Consider the following 7,775-nt stretch of genomic DNA (forward strand, 5'->3'; position numbering starts at 1 on the left):
GTCTATCTCTACTTCCTCCTTTCTCCCTTTACTCTCTTTCTGTATTCTTTGTCTTCCTTCCACCCTCCCCTCCTTTTTCCTCATCCTTCAGGTCCTGACATTACGCATCTTGCCTCTTCAGGCCTCTTACTACTATAGTCTTTGAGTTTTCTCTTTTTACCATTTCCTATTTTATTTACGTTTTAAAGTTACTCATATCGATATGCTCCTTCTCTATTTACTTTAATGCCTTAGAAAACTAGGCAGGCCATAATATTTTTTTTCCTTTAAAATAAAGTTAAGGAAGTAATTTTAATTTTTCATTCAGCAGACTAAATATCTTGGTTCTTTAGCAGCTAGCAAATTAGAAAAATTAACAATTCTCAGTTGGTGAGCATCAATTAAAAATTATATCTTGGTATGTCACATTTACAATTAGGTAGCAATACTAAAGGACAGAAATATGTTAAAGTATACTCTAAATGGAAGAATTTTAGCTGTTTTACTTGAAAATTCCAAAAATGTTACACAGAGAGCCTAAATAAAATGTACTGAATTGTTGATGAATCATATTCTTTCTCCATGGTGACATAAAATATTATTTGAAAAGATAAGAAGGATGAAGCTTCTTCAGTTAGAAAGAGAACTGTAAATAAATAATGTTTCTTAGATGATTCCTTGCCTATACTGTAAATATTAATCAATTTTTATGAATAATTTTTGACATTGTCTTTCCTCTAATGGTTTATTTACATTGGAGTATTTTATTAAAAATTATTATACATCTAAATCTATCATAATTTCTGTTTAAAACTGTGTTCAAAGGGAAAAAAATGAAGAAAACTTATCTAAAGTTCAGATTTTTTACTCTTTATTTTACTACATATAATGTGTAGTTAAGAATAAAAACAAAACTGATATAATAGGATATGACATATCCTGGTAAAGTTTTTCAACAAAGTATCAATATTAAAAGATTTGTCCAGAATATGTTTTTTTAAACACATGCTTCCTATTTAAACATTATAGATTCCTGTTAACTAATCTCAACATCTTTCCAGTCTGCCTTCATATTATATCTAGATTTTCTTGACAGCAAGAACATCACAGTCCACGCACCTGTGCATCAACTGGCTATTCTGTCTTTGACTAAAACTTTGTTTTGTCGCCCTTGGTAAAATCCAAACTGATGGGTAAATTAATTTTATAAACCTTGGTCATGTTGGTACATTTTTAAGTGATTCTTTTATCTTGTAAAACGCAAATGTAAATGTATTGTGTTAAAAATGAATTGTGCTTTGTTGTGTACTGATGGAGTCTTGCTCTCACCTAACAGTGAGTATTAAGATGGCTGCATTTTGATCAGATGTAATGTGCATCCCCCACGTCACTTAATACAACATTATTTACAGATATATATATACATATATAAACACACACACACGCACACATTCAGTAGATATTTGTTGAATGAGTGATTCGATGAATGGACTACCCTGGTAACTAAGAAGGTGCTTAAGGCTATGGGATAAGGTTCCCATGTAATAAATAATTGTTTTTAAAATTAATATGAGCATTTGCTCTTAACACTTTGAGATCTGTAGGCCTTCCTATTGTTTAGTAGACTTCCCAGACTTCGGTATCATATTTCTGCCCATTCCTCTTCTACTTTTTTTAATGCTTAATTTATTACAAATTTCAGAATTGGCAAAACGTAACAGTTCTTACTACTAAAGCATTACCCCCTGTTCACCATAACAGAATATATTTAGCATTGCTTAACGAAACGAGGAAGAAACATTAATTCTACCCTCTGTCTACTCATATGCCAAATTCACATCTTTGTCTGATTTACTCGCATCTGTTTTATTTTAGCTTGGTCAAGAAAACAATACAGTCTTGAACTGTATTACAAAAGACCAGAAATGTGACTGAATCAATGAATCACCATCCATTACAACAGTTATATTTGAAAGGGATATTGTTAGAAAGAAGTCCTATAACTATAAGGGACTATAGTCCTATAACTATAAGAAAACATCTTGAAACCTATGTGCACAGTGCTTTACAGCTCTCCAATTTATAGATTTCATGTCGGATTAAGTAATTTGCAGCACCCTGACTCTTTTCAGGCAGTTTTCCAAATTATCTAAGGCAAACTCACCACTCTTTATGCTACTGAACATTTGAAGTTTAAAAAAAGTTACACAGGGCTTCCCTGGTGGCAGAGTGGTTGAGAGTCCTCCTGCTGATGCAGGGGACACGGGTTCATGCCCCGGTCTGGGAGGATCCCACATGCCGCAGAGCGGCCGGGCCCGTGAGCCATGGCTGCTGAGCCTGCGCGTCTGGAGCCTGTGCTCTGCAACAGGAGAGGCCGCAGCAGTGAGAGCCCCGTGTACCGCAAAAAAAAAAAAAAAAAAGTCACAGGGCTATTGCACTTAAATATGTTGCATAAAGGCCTTTGCTATTTACCTGAATAAGTTAGTAATTTTACTTAGGATGACTTTTATGCATAAATGAGTATTTTTTAAAAAATGTAATTCTATGTACTTATAAGATTTATACTACCCAACATTATTATTAAACTATGAATGTCCTTGAATAAAGATTTATGTCAATAACAAAAAAAATCAGTTGAGTATTATTCTCCCTCTAGGGCCCATAGTACATCTTAATTATGCACTTAAAAATCATTTTTTCAGTTGAAATGTGTTATAGAGATATGAATAATGATAAAAAAAAACCACTGGTACAATATAATCTTTGTGCCATTTGCATCCCATAAAATCTGTGAATTTTTTTATTCAAACAGAACAAAGTTATTCAGTTATATGTTCACTAATACTTCATGATGATGGTTATATTAAGAACAATTTTGGTAATAGTTCTATATTTCTCATTTTCTAGGGTAAAAAAAAATGACAATTTCTGCCTAACTTGATCTGCAGCTACTTCCCTTTCTGGATTTGGAATGAATAGTAATTGCCTAACTTCATAGTTACATTTAAGACCAAATTTCAAAAAATTTTAATACAAAAACTTTCTGTCACATCATCTTGAGTTTTACTGAAAACCTAGAGGTGCATATAACACCTAGAATAGGAAACAAAAGTCAACCACGAAGAGAAAATGTCTTCTTTCAGTTACCTTTTATTAGTAATTTTCATTTTTACTAACGTTTAAAATTCATTCTTATGGTGGCTTGCAACTCTAGGTACCACCCATGATAACTGGAACTGAGAGCAAACAGGACCCAGTTCTATCTTCTCATACATCCCCACCTGTTTCTCCATCTATAGTACAAATGTCTCTTTTTCCTAAAGTGGTATCATATATTCAGTCAAGAATTTAGATGAAAAAATATTTTAGAATCTCTTGAGAGGAGAGAAGAGCAACAACATAAGAGAAAGCAATCACTTATGCAGGGATATTTTATTTTGTACATATATAAGCACAGTGGTGAGAGAGGATCTTGTGTGTTAAAAAGCAACTGAAGTAAAATCACAAGCCTAAAAGGAAGTCATGCTTGAAAAGCAGGATATTTCTGCTTCTGGCCATAAGGGAGTCACAGAGTCTAGAACTGCCTTTCATCCATAAACAACTAGAAAATTGGGCAAAATATAGAATACATCTATTTTCAGAAACTGGGCCATAGGCAGTATACCTAATGGTCCCTGAGAAAAGAAGCAAAGGAGTTGAGCTTCTTGCTTGAAGGTAATTTCTGGGCTGCAGTATAGACATAGGGAAACCAAAATGAGCCTGGAAGTTTCATTGAGTTGGGGCATAGATGCCCCAATTTGAGGAGGCTGCAGCAGTTAGAACTTGTAGGACAAAGTATCTGAGATAAAGAAAGTGTGTAGAGAAAGAACTCTAACAATCTGACTAGGGATTCCTATGAGTCTTTGGCTAAGTACCAAATATACATGAATACCATGAAGACTCATGAGTCCAGACAGGGAACATCTTCCAGGGAAAGAATAATTATATTGGAGCTATAAGATGAACAATTTCCAAAACTCACACAGAACTGGGAATTATTTGAGTTCCCATCAACCAGAGTAGAGATGCTTTGTTGGATATTCAGTAGAGTACACAGAAGAACCTGTATCTTAAAAGCGGGACTAAAATAGCCAAGAGAAATTTTATTCTAGACTTTCCCTAAAATGACTTTAACAAGAGCCTAGGGATTTCTCTGGTGGTTTTGTGGTTAGGATTTGGCAATTTCACTCCCATGGCCTGGGTTCAATCCCTGGTCAGGGAACTGAGATTCTGCAAGCTGTGCAGTGTGGGAAAAAAAAAAAAAAAAAAAAAAAAAAAAAAAAAAAAAAAAAGCCTTGAAACATCAAAGTTCTAAAATGTGCACCCAGTCTAACAATCTTTAAAGGAATAAAACAAAATCCAGCACTCAGCAACCTAAAACTCACAATGTTAGGCAACTGATAAAAAATTACTAGCTATATGAAGAAAGATAAAAATTTGACCCCTAACCCAAAGAAAAATCAGTCAGAGGAAACAATCCTAGAAATAAAAGAGATGATAAAATTGGTGACAAGGACTTTAAGATAGCAATATAAATACATTCCACATCCTCAAGGATGTAAAGGAAAACATGAACATAATGAGGATACAAGTAGAGGATATAAAAGAGAAAAACTGGAACTCTTAGAGATGAAAGTTAAAATACCTGAAATAAGAAATATACTAGGTAAAACTGACAACACTATATTCATTTCAGAAGATCAGTAAATGTAAAGACATAGAAAAAGAAGCTACCTAAAGTAAAATATAGAAAGATCAAAGACTAAAAAATATAAACAAAGCTTCAGTGACCTGAGGGACAACATAAAGCAGTCTAGTTTACAGAAGACCCAGAATGAAAGGAGGGAGAGCAGGGGACAGAAATAATAGACAAAATTCTTCAATTCCATGAACCTTACAATCCCAAAGCAAAATAAACACAATGAAAACTATCCCAAAACATAACACAAGCAAATTGCTGAAAACTGCTGTTTGAGAATGGAGATGGGTATAGGGTTAGGGAAGGAGATGGAGTTAGGGTTATGACTGAGATAAGCCCCAGATAACTGAAGCATTCCACTGACCTCTCCTTGAGGACCCACAACAAGCAGGTATAAATACTTAACACTGACTTTAAATATTGGCATAATTTTTTTTTAGTCTGACATTAAAAGTGAACAAAATCAAGAATACTTAATCCAAAGCTGAGAAAAATATACACACTACACATAGCCAAAGGTATTAATTGGAGATATATGGGGGGTGTGGGTGATAGCAGAGAGTGGGGTAAAGGGAAGCTATGGATCATTTGTCATTTATCGTAATTTTTAGCTACCCCATCAGAAGTGTCTTCCTTGTATATGTGGAATAATGCTGTGCTTCTTTAGTATTACATTTGTATTCAAGCCCTCTCACTGTGATATTTTATCCTGTAAATTCTCTCCTCCTCCACCTTCCTCTCTCTTCATCTGCTCTTTATTAAAGATATAGCATGATATTGGAGAAAAGAAAATGGAGAATATGAAATTCTACCCAAACAGAAGGACAACTAACAGAACTTCTAGGGAGTATAAAAGAGTCAGAGAGGGAAGTGAAGAGGAGAACCCAGGGTCTAGAGGCTCGCTGGGCCCCAGAGTTGGGGATGATAATTTGATGAAAAGATGAAAATGGGGCTTCCCTGGTGGCGCAGCGGTTGAGAGTCCGCCTGCCGATGCAGGGGACGCGGGTTCGTGCCCCGGTCCGGGAAGATCCCACATGCCGCGGGGCGGCTGGGCCCGTGAGCCGTGGCCGCTGAGCCTGCGCGTCTGGAGCCTGTGCTCCGCAACGGGAGAGGCCACAGCAGTGAGAGGCCCGCGTACCGCAAAAAAAAAAAAAAAAAAAAAAAAAAAAAAATATATATATATATATATATATATACATACATATATATATATATATATATATATATATATATATGAAAATGTATGGGTAGTTGGAAAGATCTCACAGGATCAAGGGCTGTAGCCTGATTCCCAGAGTTTATGAGAAGGGCCACAGGCCACCAAAGGATACCTTGGTCCACTTAGGTTCATATTGTGGGCCTGTGGTGTAGTTGAGCAGAAATATCTTGAGTTAGAGTTGCCAACTTTTTCTCAATGACAAGCGGCACACATGAATCCCAAGCTTCTTGCATTCTCTTTAGGGTGATGACATACTGGCCATGAGGATACTGGTGAGAGCTGAGGTAGGAATATACCGTCATAGTGAATGGATAGACTAGAGGTTGGGTGTGGAGGTCACAGGACTTAGGGGGCTATTGTGATGAGGACTGGGAAAGATGGGCTTATGTTAGCAAGGGAGGGCCACAGGGCCCTGACAACAGTAAGAGAAAAGACTAGTAGTTCACTAGCCATGAACTAAGCAGGAGCTATCAACAGGACCCTAGCGCCAGGTGTGTTTAAAGAAAAAAAGGAAGTTGATTGTTTCTACATGGTTGACCCTCAAAATATTTTAATTAGATGAATAAAATAATGCCTGAAATAATCTATATTCTAGTGGTTTTAAGTGGCTCAACACATCTTTGATAAAATGTTTTCCGATATAACCATACATTAACTATAAGTTTCAACTAGTTATAGAAAACTATTTTATCTAAAATATTTTATGTAACATGATTTAAAAAAACTAAAAGAAATACAGAAGGATTTTAAGAAAATGCATTCATTTTAGAATGTGTATCACTGATATATGTCATTTCTTCTATTTTTATGTAGCACTTCCACCTGGCTCAAACTTGGTGGGAGATGCTTACTTCTTGGTAGCGGGTAGGGCATGTTTTCTAAAGAGACAGACAGCTGGGAGCTGGGCAGTGTATTTAAGATAGGACATATTTCAATATGGAAACTTGGAAGGATCATGTGATACATCACATTGCCAGGTGTCCAAACTCTGGTCTCATTATCCACATAAGTATATTGAGTCTTGTCATCTCAAACTCTGATGAGATTGCTTGGAGTATTAATTGTGGCTGAGGTGTCAGATGGAGTGGAGAGAGCTCTGAATGGGGGAGCTGGGTGTGCTGACCTCTACGCTGGTTTCAGCCGTCAACCAGCCATGTCACCTTCAAACTGAGGCTTAGTTCTTCTACTTACAAAAGGCTGGGGTTGGGACTAATTATTGCTAAGATCTTTGTCAGCTCTAATATTTCTTGAACTTTAAAAATAATTTCTAATTTCATAAACCTAGAAAACCATAATCATCAATACCAAGGTTCAAAATTTTCAAAACGCGATGATATTTAAGAGTGAAGAGGGCTTCCCGGGTGGCACAGTGGTTAAGAATCCGCCTGCCGATGCAGGGGACACGGGTTCGAGCCCTGGTCCGGGAAGATCCCACGTGCCGGGGAGCAACTAAGCCCGTGTGCTACAACTGAGCCTGTACTCTAGAGCCTGAGAGCCACAGCTACTTAAAGCCCTCGAGCCTAGAGCCCGTGCTCTGCAACAAGAGAAGCCACTGCAATGAGAAGTCCGCGCAACCCAACGAAGACCCAATGCAGCTAAAATGAAATAAATAAATTAAAAAAGAACAAAATGAGAGTTTTTAACGTATCATTTATTTGTACCCGTTATCTAAAAATCTATGCCCTTCTCCATTGACCTAGAATTCTTCTCACTGTATTAAAATGAAACATAAAATACCAGATGTACTTGCATTGAATGTAACAACCAACCATCAGTAGAAATAATGTGGAGTTTAAAAGTAAATCAATCACTCATTCTTCTGGTGGTATTATTATAAAT

The sequence above is a fragment of the Kogia breviceps genome, chromosome 5, assembly GCF_026419965.1.
Source record: "Kogia breviceps isolate mKogBre1 chromosome 5, mKogBre1 haplotype 1, whole genome shotgun sequence".
Lineage (NCBI taxonomy): Eukaryota > Metazoa > Chordata > Mammalia > Artiodactyla > Physeteridae > Kogia > Kogia breviceps.